The following is a 19,436-nucleotide window of genomic DNA, read 5'->3' as shown; positions in this document are numbered from 1 at the left end:
AAAGGGAGACTCCGCTTGGAGTAACCCTTGTTTACATTGTTTTTAAAAGAAGCCAAGATGAACAAGTCATGGATCAGCAAAGACTTTATCTACGTACCCCGGTGTCATCCTGGGGACGGATAAGAATGGCATATTTTTGAATGTGCTTGATGCAAATCAAAACATCCTGTTTGCAACTAGGGCCCAAGTGCTGCCACTGATGGGGTGGGTGTCTGTGTGGCCCAATTTTTGGAAAAAAGGGAGACTCCGCTTGGAGTAACCCTTGCTTGCTGTGTTTTTAAAAGAAGCCAAGATGAACAGAGCTGGGATCAGGAAAGACTTTGCTACCTACCCCGGTGTCATCCTGGGGACGGATAAGAATGGCGTATTTTTGAATGTGCTTGATGCAAATCAAAACATCCTGTTTGCAACTAGGGCCCAAGTGCTGCCACTGATGGGGTGGGTGTCTGTGTGGCCCAATTTTTGGAAAAAAAAGGGAGACTCCGCTTGGAGTAACCCTTGCTTACATTGTTTTTAAAAGAAGCCAAGATGAACAAGTCATGGATCAGCAAAGACTTTATCTACGTACCCCGGTGTCATCCTGGGGACGGATAAGAATGGCGTATTTTTGAATGTGCTTGATGCAAATCAAAACATCCTGTTTGCAACTAGGGCCCAAGTGCTGCCACTGATGGGGTGGGTGTCTGTGTGGCCCAATTTTTGGAAAAAAGGGAGACTCCGCTTGGAGTAACCCTTGCTTGCTGTGTTTTTAAAAGAAGCCAAAATGAACAGAGCTGGGATCAGGAAAGACTTTGCTACCTACCCCGGTGTCATCCTGGGGACGGATAAGAATGGCGTATTTTTGAATGTGCTTGATGCAAATCTAGCTGTGAAGTGTACAACTGGGGCACAACTGCTGCCACTGAAGGGGTGGGTGTGTGTGGGCCCAATTTTTGGAAAAAAGGGAGACTCCGCTTGGAGTAACCCTTGCTTGCTGTGTTTTTAAAAGAAGCCAAGATGAACAGAGCTGGGATCAGGAAAGACTTTGCTACCTACCCCGGTGTCATCCTGGGGACGGATAAGAATGGCGTATTTTTGAATGTGCTTGATGCAAATCTAGCTGTGAAGTGTACAACTGGGGCACAACTGCTGCCACTGAAGGGGTGGGTGTGTGTGGGCCCAATTTTTGGAAAAAAGGGAGACTCCGCTTGGAGTAACCCTTGCTTGCTGTGTTTTTAAAAGAAGCCAAGATGAACAGAGCTGGGATCAGGAAAGACTTTGCTACCTACCCCGGTGTCATCCTGGGGACGGATAAGAATGGCGTATTTTTGAATGTGCTTGATGCAAATCAAAACATCCTGTTTGCAACTAGGGCCCAAGTGCTGCCACTGATGGGGTGGGTGTCTGTGTGGCCCAATTTTTGGAAAAAAAGGGAGACTCCGCTTGGAGTAACCCTTGCTTACATTGTTTTTAAAAGAAGCCAAGATGAACAAGTCATGGATCAGCAAAGACTTTATCTACGTACCCCGGTGTCATCCTGGGGACGGATAAGAATGGCGTATTTTTGAATGTGCTTGATGCAAATCAAAACATCCTGTTTGCAACTAGGGCCCAAGTGCTGCCACTGATGGGGTGGGTGTCTGTGTGGCCCAATTTTTGGAAAAAAGGGAGACTCCGCTTGGAGTAACCCTTGCTTGCTGTGTTTTTAAAAGAAGCCAAGATGAACAGAGCTGGGATCAGGAAAGACTTTGCTACCTACCCCGGTGTCATCCTGGGGACGGATAAGAATGGCGTATTTTTGAATGTGCTTGATGCAAATCTAGCTGTGAAGTGTACAACTGGGGCACAACTGCTGCCACTGAAGGGGTGGGTGTGTGTGGGCCCAATTTTTGGAAAAAAGGGAGACTCCGCTTGGAGTAACCCTTGCTTGCTGTGTTTTTAAAAGAAGCCAAGATGAACAGAGCTGGGATCAGGAAAGACTTTGCTACCTACCCCGGTGTCATCCTGGGGACGGATAAGAATGGCGTATTTTTGAATGTGCTTGATGCAAATCTAGCTGTGAAGTGTACAACTGGGGCACAACTGCTGCCACTGAAGGGGTGGGTGTGTGTGGGCCCAATTTTTGGAAAAAAGGGAGACTCCGCTTGGAGTAACCCTTGCTTGCTGTGTTTTTAAAAGAAGCCAAGATGAACAGAGCTGGGGTCAGGAAAGACTTTGCTACCTACCCCGGTGTCATCCTGGGGACGGATAAGAATGGCGTATTTTTGAATGTGCTTGATGCAAATCAAAACATCCTGTTTGCAACTAGGGCCCAAGTGCTGCCACTGATGGGGTGGGTGTCTGTGTGGCCCAATTTTTGGAAAAAAGGGAGACTCCGCTTGAAGTAACCCTTGCTTGCTGTGTTTTTAAAAGAAGCCAAGATGAACAGAGCTGGGATCAGGAAAGACTTTGCTACCTACCCCGGTGTCATCCTGGGGACGGATAAGAATGGCGTATTTTTGAATGTGCTTGATGCAAATCTAGCTGTGAAGTGTACAACTGGGGCACAACTGCTGCCACTGAAGGGGTGGGTGTGTGTGGGCCCAATTTTTGGAAAAAAGGGAGACTCCGCTTGGAGTAACCCTTGCTTGCTGTGTTTTTAAAAGAAGCCAAGATGAACAGAGCTGGGATCAGGAAAGACTTTGCTACCTACCCCGGTGTCATCCTGGGGACGGATAAGAATGGCGTATTTTTGAATGTGCTTGATGCAAATCAAAACATCCTGTTTGCAACTAGGGCCCAAGTGCTGCCACTGATGGGGTGGGTGTCTGTGTGGCCCAATTTTTGGAAAAAAAGGGAGACTCCGCTTGGAGTAACCCTTGCTTACATTGTTTTTAAAAGAAGCCAAGATGAACAAGTCATGGATCAGCAAAGACTTTATCTACGTACCCCGGTGTCATCCTGGGGACGGATAAGAATGGCGTATTTTTGAATGTGCTTGATGCAAATCAAAACATCCTGTTTGCAACTAGGGCCCAAGTGCTGCCACTGATGGGGTGGGTGTCTGTGTGGCCCAATTTTTGGAAAAAAGGGAGACTCCGCTTGGAGTAACCCTTGCTTGCTGTGTTTTTAAAAGAAGCCAAGATGAACAGAGCTGGGATCAGGAAAGACTTTGCTACCTACCCCGGTGTCATCCTGGGGACGGATAAGAATGGCGTATTTTTGAATGTGCTTGATGCAAATCTAGCTGTGAAGTGTACAACTGGGGCACAACTGCTGCCACTGAAGGGGTGGGTGTGTGTGGGCCCAATTTTTGGAAAAAAGGGAGACTCCGCTTGGAGTAACCCTTGCTTGCTGTGTTTTTAAAAGAAGCCAAGATGAACAGAGCTGGGATCAGGAAAGACTTTGCTACCTACCCCGGTGTCATCCTGGGGACGGATAAGAATGGCGTATTTTTGAATGTGCTTGATGCAAATCTAGCTGTGAAGTGTACAACTGGGGCACAACTGCTGCCACTGAAGGGGTGGGTGTGTGTGGGCCCAATTTTTGGAAAAAAGGGAGACTCCGCTTGGAGTAACCCTTGCTTGCTGTGTTTTTAAAAGAAGCCAAGATGAACAGAGCTGGGATCAGGAAAGACTTTGCTACCTATCCCGGTGTCATCCTGGGGACGGATAAGAATGGCGTATTTTTGAATGTGCTTGATGCAAATCAAAACATCCTGTTTGCAACTAGGGCCCAAGTGCTGCCACTGATGGGGTGGGTGTCTGTGTGGCCCAATTTTTGGAAAAAAAGGGAGACTCCGCTTGGAGTAACCCTTGCTTACATTGTTTTTAAAAGAAGCCAAGATGAACAAGTCATGGATCAGCAAAGACTTTATCTACGTACCCCGGTGTCATCCTGGGGACGGATAAGAATGGCGTATTTTTGAATGTGCTTGATGCAAATCAAAACATCCTGTTTGCAACTAGGGCCCAAGTGCTGCCACTGATGGGGTGGGTGTCTGTGTGGCCCAATTTTTGGAAAAAAGGGAGACTCCGCTTGGAGTAACCCTTGCTTGCTGTGTTTTTAAAAGAAGCCAAGATGAACAGAGCTGGGATCAGGAAAGACTTTGCTACCTACCCCGGTGTCATCCTGGGGACGGATAAGAATGGCGTATTTTTGAATGTGCTTGATGCAAATCTAGCTGTGAAGTGTACAACTGGGGCACAACTGCTGCCACTGAAGGGGTGGGTGTGTGTGGGCCCAATTTTTGGAAAAAAGGGAGACTCCGCTTGGAGTAACCCTTGCTTGCTGTGTTTTTAAAAGAAGCCAAGATGAACAGAGCTGGGATCAGGAAAGACTTTGCTACCTACCCCGGTGTCATCCTGGGGACGGATAAGAATGGCGTATTTTTGAATGTGCTTGATGCAAATCTAGCTGTGAAGTGTACAACTGGGGCACAACTGCTGCCACTGAAGGGGTGGGTGTGTGTGGGCCCAATTTTTGGAAAAAAGGGAGACTCCGCTTGGAGTAACCCTTGCTTGCTGTGTTTTTAAAAGAAGCCAAGATGAACAGAGCTGGGATCAGGAAAGACTTTGCTACCTACCCCGGTGTCATCCTGGGGACGGATAAGAATGGCGTATTTTTGAATGTGCTTGATGCAAATCAAAACATCCTGTTTGCAACTAGGGCCCAAGTGCTGCCACTGATGGGGTGGGTGTCTGTGTGGCCCAATTTTTGGAAAAAAGGGAGACTCCGCTTGGAGTAACCCTTGCTTGCTGTGTTTTTAAAAGAAGCCAAGATGAACAGAGCTGGGATCAGGAAAGACTTTGCTACCTACCCCGGTGTCATCCTGGGGACGGATAAGAATGGCGTATTTTTGAATGTGCTTGATGCAAATCTAGCTGTGAAGTGTACAACTGGGGCACAACTGCTGCCACTGAAGGGGTGGGTGTGTGTGGGCCCAATTTTTGGAAAAAAGGGAGACTCCGCTTGGAGTAACCCTTGCTTGCTGTGTTTTTAAAAGAAGCCAAGATGAACAGAGCTGGGATCAGGAAAGACTTTGCTACCTACCCCGGTGTCATCCTGGGGACGGATAAGAATGGCGTATTTTTGAATGTGCTTGATGCAAATCAAAACATCCTGTTTGCAACTAGGGCCCAAGTGCTGCCACTGATGGGGTGGGTGTCTGTGTGGCCCAATTTTTGGAAAAAAAGGGAGACTCCGCTTGGAGTAACCCTTGCTTACATTGTTTTTAAAAGAAGCCAAGATGAACAAGTCATGGATCAGCAAAGACTTTATCTACGTACCCCGGTGTCATCCTGGGGACGGATAAGAATGGCGTATTTTTGAATGTGCTTGATGCAAATCAAAACATCCTGTTTGCAACTAGGGCCCAAGTGCTGCCACTGATGGGGTGGGTGTCTGTGTGGCCCAATTTTTGGAAAAAAGGGAGACTCCGCTTGGAGTAACCCTTGCTTGCTGTGTTTTTAAAAGAAGCCAAGATGAACAGAGCTGGGATCAGGAAAGACTTTGCTACCTACCCCGGTGTCATCCTGGGGACGGATAAGAATGGCTTATTTTTGAATGTGCTTGATGCAAATCTAGCTGTGAAGTGTACAACTGGGGCACAACTGCTGCCACTGAAGGGGTGGGTGTGTGTGGGCCCAATTTTTGGAAAAAAGGGAGACTCCGCTTGGAGTAACCCTTGCTTGCTGTGTTTTTAAAAGAAGCCAAGATGAACAGAGCTGGGATCAGGAAAGACTTTGCTACCTACCCCGGTGTCATCCTGGGGACGGATAAGAATGGCGTATTTTTGAATGTGCTTGATGCAAATCTAGCTGTGAAGTGTACAACTGGGGCACAACTGCTGCCACTGAAGGGGTGGGTGTGTGTGGGCCCAATTTTTGGAAAAAAGGGAGACTCCGCTTGGAGTAACCCTTGCTTGCTGTGTTTTTAAAAGAAGCCAAGATGAACAGAGCTGGGATCAGGAAAGACTTTGCTACCTACCCCGGTGTCATCCTGGGGACGGATAAGAATGGCGTATTTTTGAATGTGCTTGATGCAAATCAAAACATCCTGTTTGCAACTAGGGCCCAAGTGCTGCCACTGATGGGGTGGGTGTCTGTGTGGCCCAATTTTTGGAAAAAAGGGAGACTCCGCTTGGAGTAACCCTTGCTTGCTGTGTTTTTAAAAGAAGCCAAGATGAACAGAGCTGGGATCAGGAAAGACTTTGCTACCTACCTCGGTGTCATCCTGGGGACGGATAAGAATGGCGTATTTTTGAATGTGCTTGATGCAAATCTAGCTGTGAAGTGTACAACTGGGGCACAACTGCTGCCACTGAAGGGGTGGGTGTGTGTGGGCCCAATTTTTGGAAAAAAGGGAGACTCCGCTTGGAGTAACCCTTGCTTGCTGTGTTTTTAAAAGAAGCCAAGATGAACAGAGCTGGGATCAGGAAAGACTTTGCTACCTACCCCGGTGTCATCCTGGGGACGGATAAGAATGGCGTATTTTTGAATGTGCTTGATGCAAATCAAAACATCCTGTTTGCAACTAGGGCCCAAGTGCTGCCACTGATGGGGTGGGTGTCTGTGTGGCCCAATTTTTGGAAAAAAAGGGAGACTCCGCTTGGAGTAACCCTTGCTAACATTGTTTTTAAAATAAGCCAAGATGAACAAGTCATGGATCAGCAAAGACTTTATCTACGTACCCCGGTGTCATCCTGGGGACGGATAAGAATGGCGTATTTTTGAATGTGCTTGATGCAAATCAAAACATCCTGTTTGCAACTAGGGCCCAAGTGCTGCCACTGATGGGGTGGGTGTCTGTGTGGCCCAATTTTTGGAAAAAAGGGAGACTCCGCTTGGAGTAACCCTTGCTTGCTGTGTTTTTAAAAGAAGCCAAGATGAACAGAGCTGGGATCAGGAAAGACTTTGCTACCTACCCCGGTGTCATCCTGGGGACGGATAAGAATGGCGTATTTTTGAATGTGCTTGATGCAAATGTAGCTGTGAAGTGTACAACTGGGGCACAAGTGCTGCCACTGAAGGGGTGGGTGTGTGTGTGGCCCAATTTTTGGAAAAAAGGGAGACTCCGCTTGGAGTCACCTTGCGGTGTTTTACATGATTTTAGAAGGGCGTGCCATGCCTATATCTGTGTGTCCTCCTCTTTTTCCTTGTCCAGCTGTTTTGTTTTCGCATGAGTATATGTCCTTGTCACTTTCCAATGTGTTTGAGTTGTTTGTCACCTTTAGGACACCTTTGAGGGTGTTTTCTAGGTGTTTTTCTGTGTTTGTGATTGCCTGCCATTGTTTCCTATGCAGTTCGAGTTCGGTTCGTCGAACGTTCGACGAACCGAACTCGAACGGGAGGTCCGTTCGGCGAACCAACCTCGAGCCGAACCGCGACCGGTTCGCTCATCTCTAATCCTCAGCTCAGCTTCGGTACGGGTCTCAAAGGCAGTCTGTAGTTTCTCAAAGATGGTGGCTACAGAGAACCGGTCCCCCTCGGCCCCGGTCTCTGCCTCCTACTCAGCTACGCAGGTTAGCTGGCCCAGCACTACCGCTGCACGTTGCTTATCAGTCAGGGGGTACAATTCTAGGAGCGGGCTAAGCTTCTTCCGGAAGACCTGTAACGTATCAGGCTTCCCGTCGTACTGCGGCAGCCAGGTAGCTCCGGGCACATAGGGCAAGGAGAACGGCATCACCTGAGCGAGAGCTGGGACCGCGGCACCCCCCGCCAGCACGGCTGGGACCTGGGCAGGCCCATTCCCATCCACGGGTGCCACTGCGGCTGCGACCGCCGCTCCTCCAGCAGCTCCGTCAGGTGCAGACATCTTGTTTCTGTCCCCCTTAGCCTCCTTCCAGCACCTCCTCTATCGGGGCGGGATTTTGGCCTTCGCGCCTCCACTACTCGAGGAGACGCTCGAGCGGGAACTTTTCGCGCCAAAGATGGCGGCTTCTGAAATTTTCTGGCCGGACACCTCCGGCAGGAACAAGGCGCACCTCTACCCAACGGCAGAGCGGTAAGATCCTGTTCGTGACGCCAAGTTGTCGCGGGCGGAGGAGCTGACGCTGCGCTCTCCCACTGCTCGGGTCTGGCTGCCGCTGCTCTGTGGCCGCTGCTGCTCGGTGGCTCGAGCGATGGGCCGGATCCCGGGGACTCGAGCGGCGCTCCTCGCCCGTGAGTGAAAAGGGGGGATTGGTTTTGGGGATTTATTGTCCGTGACGCCACCCACGGTTGTGTTATTGTGTGGACACCACCGCTGCTCTGTATGGGGATCCCGAGAGCGGTGACAGGGAGCAGCTTTGTTGTTATTTCTCCCCTCCGTGGGTAGGGGATTGATTGTCCCGGGGCCCAGTGATGGGGTAGGGATGGATGGCAGGCCAGGTGCGGGGCCTGGTGAGGTGCAGGGTCGCGGGGGCAGCGCTGTGCCGTACGGCACGGTGGTACTCACTCAGCCTGAGACTGTTACGAGGGAGACCCGGGGAAGCGTGCCAAGATGGGAAATGGACAGCTTCCGCCGGTCAAGGTCCACTGTGCGGTGTAAGGGACCGCTGCTATGGTCAGGAAAGAGTGAGCGGGTTGCTACTAGTGATCGTCTGGAATGTCACAGACGATCTATGTACACCGGTCCGCCCTAACCCGTGAGGGTTGTATGGCTCGGGGCTTCTCGATCGGTGTACGTGTTGCACGGGGACGCACAGAGGTGCCTACGCACGTGTGCCAGCGGGAGTCACAAGATATAGCACGAGGGTAGCGCAGAGGTGCCCACGCATGTGTGCTTTCAATAACCAGGTGAGTCCGGTGGAGACTCGAGGAGCTCACCTGGGACAGGGACATGGCCTGCCGAAGGAGATACTGCCGGAGCAGCAAGGCAGGAACACGGCCTGCCGAAGGAGATACTGCCGGAGCAGCAAGGCAGGAACACGGCCTGCCGAAGGAGATACTGCCGGAGCAGCAAGGCAGGAACACGGCCTGCCGAAGGAGATACTGCCAGAGCAGCAAGGGCCAAGCCCACAAAAGACAATAATGCCTGAGCAATGGCGTGGCAGTACGCTGCCAGACATCCAAACATAGAAGGACGGTCGCGCACCGCCATGATGGCAGGGGGAGCTTTTAAGGAGGTGTAGCTCCACCCAAGGGCGGGCGCGAGACGGGCGTGACCCAATCAGGGTTCGTGATGTCCTGGCCCAGCCTGTCAGGATTCAGCACATCACCAGCCTCGTCATGGGGCCGTGTGATATCAGTGAGCGAATCAGAAGATGTCACGTGGAGCACATGCTCATCCTCCTGCCTCTGGGTCATAAAGGCGGGATCCTCGGTTTCACAATGTGCAGAGACATGGGAAGTCTTGCTGCTTCCCTGAGCATCTATACTTTGCACACTGCGCAACCTCCCAGAGCCTCCGTGATGCTGAGCAGGAGAGCTTGTGGCAGGCAAGGGATGGGAGACCGCTCCATTCCTTGCAAGGGGAGAACCACTAGGTGTCACCCTTCTGCTGTGTCTCTGAGGAGGCAACTCCTGCAGACTGCGCAGTCTCCCAGACCTTTGGCGCTGCTGAGCAGGAGGGCTCGTGGCAGACAAGGAATGGGGGACCACCTCATTCCTTGCAACAAGAGAGCCACAACGTGTAACATTACCCCCCCGTCTAGGGCTACCCCCCCGCCTGCTCTCGAAGGCTGCCACCAAACCCGGGGCGTGGACATGCTCCTCCAATTCCCAGGACCTATGCTCCGGGCCACGACCGACCCACTCCACGAGGAAGTACCTCTTGCCCTGTACAATTTTTGTTCTTACTAGCTTCGCTACTTCAGGGTCGTCTGACGAAAAGCCAACCTGGGACAGCAGAGACCCCAAGGTTTTAGGTCGTACGGGTTTCAGAAGAGATACATGAAAAGTATTAGAAATAGCCCAGCATGGAGGGAGCTGGAGTCGATATACCGCCGGGGTTACCCGCTCTATTACTGTAAATGGACCCAGGTACCTAGGAGCAAACTCGGCTGTCTGTACCGGAAGGTTAATATGTTTAGAAGACAGCCACACTAGGTCACCAGGTGCGAAAGATGGCACAGGATGTGGAAGACCCGCAGGCCTCCGCCTGAACGGTTTACTATACGCACACGACGTACGGACTCCCATATTCCTCTGTACATCCTGGGCTACCGCCGGCCCCCAATAATGCCTGACCCCTAGGTCTCTGGTCCCGTCGACCCCGAAGTGGGCCCCAACTTTGGAGGCATGATCCCATGACAGCACACCGTTCCGTGATTCAGAGGAAGTGAGGGTCTTACCAGGTGGCACCTGGTCTTGGGAAGTGGAAATGACCCTCCTCACGCTGATTGAAGGTGAAACAAGACACTGACTTTCTTCCAAAGGTTTCAAACATCGGGTAGCTACATGTCCCTCCTGCCCACAGGAAAAGCAAATGGCCAACGGCAGAGAACTTGTGGTAGAGGAGACCACTTTGGAGACTTCCATTGGCTCCACAGAGTCATCAACAGAGCTGGCTGGGAGACCGGTCTGGTGGGGAAGGGGAGTCAGAGGCTCTATAGACCAGGTAGACGTGGGTGCTGAAGAGACCTCGAGCCTCCGCTCAGCGTGGCGGATGTCTATGCGAGAGGCAAGCCGAATCAAGGACTCTAAGGTGGTCGGCACATCACGCGTGGCCAGTGCGTCTTTGACGAACCCTGCCAGACCCTCCCAGAACACAGGGACCAGGACTTTATCTGGCCAGTCCAGCTCTGCGGCGAGTGTCCTGAATTGTACTGCAAAGTCCCCGACTGAAGTGGACCTTTGCCGAAGGCGTAGGAGCCGCAGCGCGGAGTCGTGGGTGACTTGAGGCCCGAGGAACACCTTTCTCATGGCCTCAAGATAAACTGGAAGGTGATTCACCACCCGATCTCCGCGCTCCCACAATGGTGTGGACCATTTTAGTGCTTTCCCTGTGAGCAGGGACTGGACGAAGGCTACCTTCGCCTTCTCAGTAGCGTAATCAGTCGCGGACAACTCCAAGTAGGTGGTAACCTGGTTTATGAAACCACGGCACTCAGAGCTGTCCCCGCTGAAGCGCTCTGGGAGCGCAAGGCGAGGCGACCTTCCGCACAATTCCACAGCCTGAGTAGCCGCCTGGGTGGCGACTGTTTCTAGAGCAGCCTTATCGGGGGAAGACCGCTCCACTGCTGCCAATCGTGACTACAACTGCTGCACATAACGCAGCAACTGCTGCTGCTCTTCCGCCATAGCCAGACCTTTGGCGCGACCGTAATGTTACGAGGGAGACCCGGGGAAGCGTGCCAAGATGGGAAATAGACAGCTTCCGCTGGTCAAGGTCCACTGTGCGGTGTAAGGGACCGCTGCTATGGTCAGGAAAGAGTGAGCGGGTTGCTACTAGTGATCGTCTGGAATGTCACAGACGATCTATGTACACCGGTCCGCCCTAACCCGTGAGGGTTGTATGGCTCGGGGCTTCTCGATCGGTGTACGTGTTGCACGGAGACGCACAGAGGTGCCTACGCACGTGTGCCAGCGGGAGTCACAAGATATGGCACGAGGGTAGCACAGAGGTGCCCACGCACGTGTGCTTTCAATAACCAGGTGAGTCCGGTGGAGACTCGAGGAGCTCACCTGGGACAGGGACACGGCCTGTCAAAGGAGATACTGCCGGAGCAGCAAGGCAGGAACACGGCCTGCTGAAGGAGATACTGCCGGAGCAGCAAGGCAGGAACACGGCCTGCCGAAGGAGATACTGCCGGAGCAGCAAGGCAGGAACATGGCCTGCAAACCAGGTGCTGCCTAAGCAGCAAGGGCCAAGCCCACAAAAGACAATAATGCCTGAGCAGTGGCGTGGCAGCACGCTGCCATACATCCAAACATAGAAGGACGGTCACGCGCCGCCATGATGGCAGGGGGAGCTTTTAAGGAGGTGTAGCTCCACCCAAGGGCAGGCGCGAGACGGGCGTGACCCAATCAGGGTTCGTGACGTCCTGGCCCAGCCAGTCAGGATTCAGCACATCACCAGCCTCGTCATGGGGCCGTGTGATATCAGTGAGCGAATCAGAAGACGTCACGTGGAGCACATGCTCATCCTCCTGCCTCTGGGTCATAAAGGCGGGATCCTCGGTTTCATAATGTGCAGAGACATAGGAAGTCTTGCTGTTTCCCTGAGCATCTATACTTTGCACACTGCGCAACCTTCCAGAGCCTCCGTGATGCTGAGCAGGAGAGCTCGTGGCAGGCAAGGGATGGGAGACCGCTCCATTCCTTGCAAGGGGAGAACCACTAGGTGTCACCCTTCTGCTGTGTCTCTGAGGAGGCAACTCCTGCAGACTTCGCAGTCTCTCAGACCTTTGGCGCTGCTGAGCAGGAGGGCTCGTGGCAGACAAGGAATGGGGGACCACCTCATTCCTTGCAACAAGAGAGCCACGACGTGTAACAGAGACGTTGACACAGTTCTTGGTAAAACACACGGCTGGAAAGACGGTTCCCACGGATGGCTGCTGTTGCTTTTCCCCAGTAGTTAACGGTGACTGTCTCTTTCCCTGCACCTAGTACTTCTGTTGGTTGCGATGGGTTCCCACCGGTAACCCGCTCCCCGACTTGGATATGGGCCGGAGGAGCCCCTCTTTGCCCGCAGGCGCTGGCCCTGAGAAACTGGTGCCTTGGCGGTGGCGGTGTCTCTCTCATACGGTTGAACGGTTGCCTTCAATCGGGACTTAGTTGTTTGGAAACCCGGAGGTCCCCTTCACTGACAGATTTGGCAAATTTGACTCCTAGCCTTGCCGGGATCCGAAAGGCCCCTGCCAATGGTGCTGGCTTCTCCTTGTGTACCGGTCACCACCCGTCCTAGGTCCTCACGGCAACTCCGATAGGCCACTCCTGCAGACGGTCACCGCCGTCTGCTAACCTTGCTGTCTCAGTCCGGGGCACACACCCGGACTAACTTCAGGCTCCTCTTTTACTACTTTCCTAGCTTCACTCTAACTCCTTTCTCTTCCTCCTCCAAAACTTATCTGCCAGTTTTCCCTCCTCCAGGACTGTGAACTCCTTGGTGGGTGGAGACCAACCGCCTGGCTCCACCCCCTTGTGTGAACATCAGCCCCTGGGGAAGGCAACAAGGATTTCTGGTCTAGCTTTGATGTACCTAACCGGGGTGTAGGGTGTGGTGATGTCATTACCTGTGACCCCTGACTTGTCCAGGGCGTCACACTAGTGTATACAGGGACAGTTATGCCAGGATTAGTAATATGCACCCTTAACTGCTGGTGGTTCAGGGTGCATATTGGACCTCACAGGTTCCATTTAACTTATTGTTTGTTTATGAAGGGATAGTACATATACTATATACAGGATTGGGTAGAACTGAGTTAATTATATTAGTCCGGCCCTCTAAAACCATCCCAATTTCTCATGTGGCCCCATGAGAAAATTAATTGCCCACCCCTGTCCTAGAGGCACTAGTTTCTCAGGTCAGTTGACTACTTTTAACTTTACCAGAGTTGTAGAAAAGTGGCATACAATGGGAAAATTGTGCTGTATGGTTGGTTCTTTTCCAAGGATAAAAGGGATTTGGCTGTATAGAATGTAGATGCTGATGTGGAACATGACTTTGAGCAACAGAATATGTCTAAAGAAGAGAAGCAGCAGGAGCACCCAAATTCTTGGAATTCTACAAGATAGCCTACAACCTCGGCACAAAACTGTTCCTTAGCTGCTTTACCTTTCCAAATAGAAGATAGATATTGGTTGGCAAATCATAATCAGTATAGGAGTTTATTTAAGTAAATACAAGATTTATTATTTTTTAATTTAGGATTTAATAATGACAAGATACAATTAAATCTAGATAAAGCATTCGAGTTAATTGTACTTTTTCTTGTTAGTGTAGTCAATATTTCAGTATTTTAATAAGGAGCCTTAATTGCAAAGTAGCCTTAGTGGATAATTTAAATGTGATAAAAAGCCATTTAGATATTTGGGCTGGGAGGAAGAGTCTGGTGATTGTATATCAATGTAGATGCATAAAGCTCCTCCTCTAATAGTATTTTCCACAGACATTCTTGAGAAGTAAAGGCACCTTAAAGGAATCTGTCACTGGTTTTTGCTACCTCCTCTGACAGCAGTATGATGTCGGCAAATAGACTCTGAAACCAACAATGTATCGCTTAGAATGCTGTGTTCTCACACAGAGTTTTTAGATTTAGCATGCAGCAGAACTCAAAGTGTTGTCCCGCCCACATCAGTCTCTGTATGTACATTTCTATAGACAGTGAGCTGTTAAGCACAGAAGGGGATGAAGTCCTACGGGTCCCTGCATGACAGTAAGGCCTAAGCCACACGGCATGAAAATCGGACTGAGTGGAATGCAATAAAACATCGCATTCCACTCGGACCAATATTACCCTATGTGTCAGCGCCTCCATGAGCGATTATTTTCTCGGCCCCAATCGTACCGAAAAAACAATCACAGCATGCTGCGATTGTAATGCGAGACTCTTTCTCTCACACCCATTCAAGTGTAAGAGGCGAGAGAAAGATTGCACTGCACTCACGGTACACCGGTGTACCGCGAGTGCAGTGCGAGAATGGCAATAGCCGGCTACGGAGGAGAGAGGGAGATAAATCCCTCTCTCTCCTCCTCCGTGCCGGCCCGCCCCTCTTCAGTGCTGGCCCGCCCCTCCTCAGTGCCGGCGCGTCCCCCGCAGTTGAGGTCCGATTGCATGATCGAACCTCAGTCGCAGTGACACTCGCATTACACTCGGCTCCTGCTGTGCTACCAGCGTTAGCCGAGTGTCATGCGAGGATCATATTAGTCCCCGTGTTGCTCCGGCCTTAGTAACAGCAATGATGACCTACTGGTACTAAAGCAAACATTGCAGGTAAACAACAACACAGTGCAATAATAGGCACATGGCTGAAATCTCTGTGTTAACTCTTACCCCATGCTGTCTTCAAATTACATAACAATAACCTGCTGTCAAGCCAGGACGTCACAAGTACTGCAACAACACACCCTACACCCCGGTTAGGAACACCGAAGTCAAACACAAACCCTTGTTGCCTTCCTCCAGGGACTGATGTCCACACCAGGTGGGGCGGAGCCAGGTGGTTGGCTCCACCCACAGAGGAGTTCACAGTCCTGGAGGCAGGAAAAGGAAAGAGAACAGTTTGAGGAGTCGTAGAGTGAGGAAGTAGTAGTGGAGGAACTGATTGACCATGTCCGAGTACGTGGCCCGGGCACCTGACAGCAAGGTTGGCAGACGGTGGTGACCGTCTGCAGTAGAGGCCGATTGTCGTACAACCATAAGGACCGGGGACAGGCAGTGGCCCGCCGGTACCGGATCGGGGAGAGAAGAGAGGCCAGCACCATCCGGCAGGGCCTACGAACCCCGACCAGGCTAGGAGTCGCCCGTAAAACCGGTCAAATCCATCAGCGACGGGAACCTCCGGGGTTTCCCAGCAGTAAAGACCCGACTGAAGGCAACAGTCCAAGCCGTGAGGGAGATAAAGCTACCGCCAGAGCTAGCGCTCCCAGGGCCAGAGCCTGCGGGCAAAGGAAGGGTTCCCCTAGTCAACATACCGCTGGGGAGCGGGCTATCAGTGGGAAGCCATTGGGGCCGAGAACAAAACACCGGTGCAGGGAGAGACAGTTACCGCTAACCTACCGGGAGTGACCGCCGCAGCCATCTGTGGGACTCGTCCATCCAGCCGTTTGTTTTACAAGAGACTCCGTGTGCATTACTGGCTGAGTAAGTACCACCGTGCTGTCTGGCACTGCGCTGCCCCGCGACCCTGCACCCGGCCAGGCCCCACATCCCACCTTCCAACTTCACCACCGGGCCCCGGGACCACCAAAAACCCCTACCCACGGAGGGGAGAAAACATCTCAGCTGCTCCCTGTCAACGCTCCCGGGATCCCCGTACAGAGCAGCGGTGGTGTCCCAACCTCACCACAAACCGTGGGTGGCGTCACGGACAATATCCCTACACCAAACCACCCCTTTCACTCACGGGCGAGGAGCGCCGCTCGAGTCCCTGGGATCCGGCTCACCGCTCGAGCCACCGACCAAGTGAGCAGCAGCAGCAGCCGGACCCGAGCAGTGGGTGAGTGCAGCGTCCCCTCCTCCGCCCGCGACATCAGCTTCTTCTTTAAGGAATGTAATTGAAAATATCGAAAAGCAGATGTGTTCTTCTTGAACATCTTGGAGGCTTTATTCTTTAATGTTATTCTCTTCTACATGTGAAATATGCTTTCTTTGTTCTATACAAAAAAACTGCATATCTGCTCTACAAATTTCACCAAATAGTTCATTGTTCAATAAGTATTTGTATTCATCTTTTTTTAAGATTGAACAATAATAAAGACAATTCTTTAAATTATACTTTGCTTAAAATAGGAGAAATTCAAAACAGTTATTTCTATATCATTTTATAATAGCATTTGTAGACACTGTACTTCTGTTCGTTGTTGAGCACTAGCACTCAGGAAGTATGAACTGGACAGTATGAAGTGCTGGCCACAGGCTCCGCCGAGGCTGGGGGTTGTAGTCGTAGTACCCCTGACCGGTGAAAAAAGTGGGATGTCTGTAGTGGTGGAAGGAGAGTTACGGCTCCCAGGGGTACTGTTGTGTTTACCTCTGGATTCAGTGTCAGCCCCAATAAAAGAGAGGCAGACTCAGGTTTCTTGTTCAGTTCCTCTGCTTTATTCACTTCGTAAACTTCTCCACACACACACACTTTCATTGCCGGATGCAACCACTCGTTCACTGCTTTAACAGTGTCAGAGTTTTCCATCGGCCTCCTGGATTACCAGTCTCTCTCTCCCTGTGTATACGGGTGCTCTGGCCATGCTGACCTCCCTCTTCCCGGGGAACCTCAGCAAACTTCCTTCTACCAGTCCTCAAAACAACAGGGCGACCTTCTCTCCTTCAGGACCCGACTATCCTCCACTCCAGTATCACTCTGCAGCCTCCTTCTCTTCGCTCACTCTCTTCACTTTTTTTGTGTCACCTTCTCAGCTATCTCCGCCAACTAGTGCCCTCCCCCTCTTCCAACACTCTCCCTTTCCCCTCCTGCAAACAACTAAGAGGAAGCCCTGTGCCCTCTAGCGGTGAACCATTCAAGCTACACCCAAAACCTACTCTTCTATCTAGCTCCTGTCACCCCCTTACAAGTAGACACATAGATGATGGCGGCAATGCAGCTCTCCACAATAGGGACCCAGTGTAAAAAAAATGAATACTTTTGTTAAACGTTTCATTGCACTGTCCCTCTATGGAGGAAACTGCATCCTAATGTTCATTCTTAAAAAGAAAAACAAATAGTACATAGACATATACAGTATGTGCCAAATGGAGGCTGAAATAACACATTTTTTAACTTTGTGTGATGAAAGGAGGCATATAAGAACTCTACAGTATACAGAAAAACGCTTTCAACAAATACTGTAAAGCTACATAAAGGTAGCGTGCGCTTCACTGAACAAAAATATAAACACAAAACTTTAGTTTTGTCTCCAATTTTGCATGAGCTGAACTCAAAAATCTAAGACTTTTTCGATGTATACAAAAGGCCTATGTAAAGAAAACATGCTCAGTTTGGTGGCATGTAAGGTGAATCTGATTGCCTTGGAAGAACTGAGATGTTTTCAGCTTCCAGGAATTGTGTATAGATCCTAGTAACGTGTTCATGCTGCAACATGAGGTGATGGTTGTTGATGAATGGCCCCACAATGGGCCTCAAGTTCTCATCATGGCATCTCTATGTGTTGTTCATATCATACGCTTGAAAATACCATTACCCCACCACCATTAAGGGGTCACTCAATTCACAATGTTGACATCAGCAAACCTCTCACCCACATGATGACATACACCCACTCTACCATCTACTCTGTACAGTGAAAACCAGGATTAATCTGTGAAAAGAACACCTCTCTAATGTGCCAGATGACATAGAATATGAGCATTTGCCCACTCAAGTCGGTCGTGTCGGCAAACTGCAGTCAGGTGGAGACCCAGTTACAGGCAATGAGCTTTCCTCAGATGGATTCTGACAGTTAATGCAGAAATTCTTTGGTTATACAGGCTGATTGTTGCACCAGTTGTCTGAGTGGCTGGTTTCTAACGATTGAAGGTGAAGATACTGGATGTTGAGGTCCTGGGCTGGTGCAGTTACACGTGGTCTGCGGTTGAGGCCAGTTGACTGTACTGCTAAATTCCCTGAAATGCCTTTGGAGACGGCTTATGTTAGAGAAATGAACATTCAGTTAATGGACAACAGCTCTGGTGACATTCCTGCAGTCAGCCTGCCAATTGCACGCTCCCTCAAAACTTGTTACATCTGTGGCATTGTGCTGTATGATAAAACTGCACATTTTAGAGTGGCTTTTTATTGTGGCCAGCCTAAGTCACACCTGTGCAATATTCAAGCTTGTCTATTCAGCAGCTTGATATGCCCCACCTGTGAGATGGATGGATTATCTTGGCAAAAGAAAGTTACACTCCCCAAAAGATGGAAAACAACCTCCCAATGTCCACTGGAAGTGATCTGTTTTTGGCTAGCTGCATGTGGGCGGAGACTTGTACTGCCAAATTAATGACTTCCACTGGGGTTCAGGTCAAGTCCATGTCCCAAACTGAGCTTATCTAAAATCCAGCTGAACCCACTGAGCCAAAGTTTAATGGGTCGGCTCATTTCTATTCTTAACACCATCACAACCTATGATGTACTGGTACATCATAGGTGGTGTCCCTGCCTTTGATGGGGGCTCTCATGCCGAGCCTGCATCTTTCCCTGCACATGTCAGCTGATCTGATCAGGCGACTTGTGCCTCTAACAGGCCTGGTTGGATTGAAGATTTGCCCGCTGCTGTTAACCAGCTAGGTCCTGCAGTCAATCTCCGACAGGGGGATTTAACTTGCGCCAGCGGGGGGAACATGCCATTCCCCACTCCCATCAGCGACCCCATGGCGTGATTGTGGGTAGTCGATGGGTTGTCATGACAGCCGAGGGTCAGCTGATGACCCCTGTGTCTGTCATGAAGAACTTCCTGTGAATGCTGGCTGGTGTTCACAAGAAGATATTATTTTTGTTGTACAGAGCAGTGTTGATGTACTTCTCTGCACAGCAAAAGTGATCAGATGATTTCAACTGCAAGTCTCCTAAAGGGACTAGCAAATGCAATAAAAAAGTGAGATTTTTTTTAAAAAAAAATATGAAAAAAATTCAACAGTCCAAATCACCTCCCTTTTGCCTAATTGAAAATAAAAGAATGAAAACAAACACATATTTGATATTGCTGACTTAAATAATGTCCGATATAAAATACATTAATTAAATTAATTTGATCAGTAAACAGCGTAACAGATAAAAATCAAAATGCCAGAGTTTCGTTTTTTTGGGCCACTGCAACAATAATATAAAATGCAATAAGAGGCAATCGAAACGTTGCATCCACCCAAAAATAGTATCAGTAAAAACATTAGTTTAGGTTTCAGA

The sequence above is a fragment of the Anomaloglossus baeobatrachus genome, chromosome 3 (genome assembly GCF_048569485.1).
Source record: "Anomaloglossus baeobatrachus isolate aAnoBae1 chromosome 3, aAnoBae1.hap1, whole genome shotgun sequence".
Classification (NCBI taxonomy): domain Eukaryota; kingdom Metazoa; phylum Chordata; class Amphibia; order Anura; family Aromobatidae; genus Anomaloglossus; species Anomaloglossus baeobatrachus.
This window is presented reverse-complemented; position numbering follows the sequence as displayed.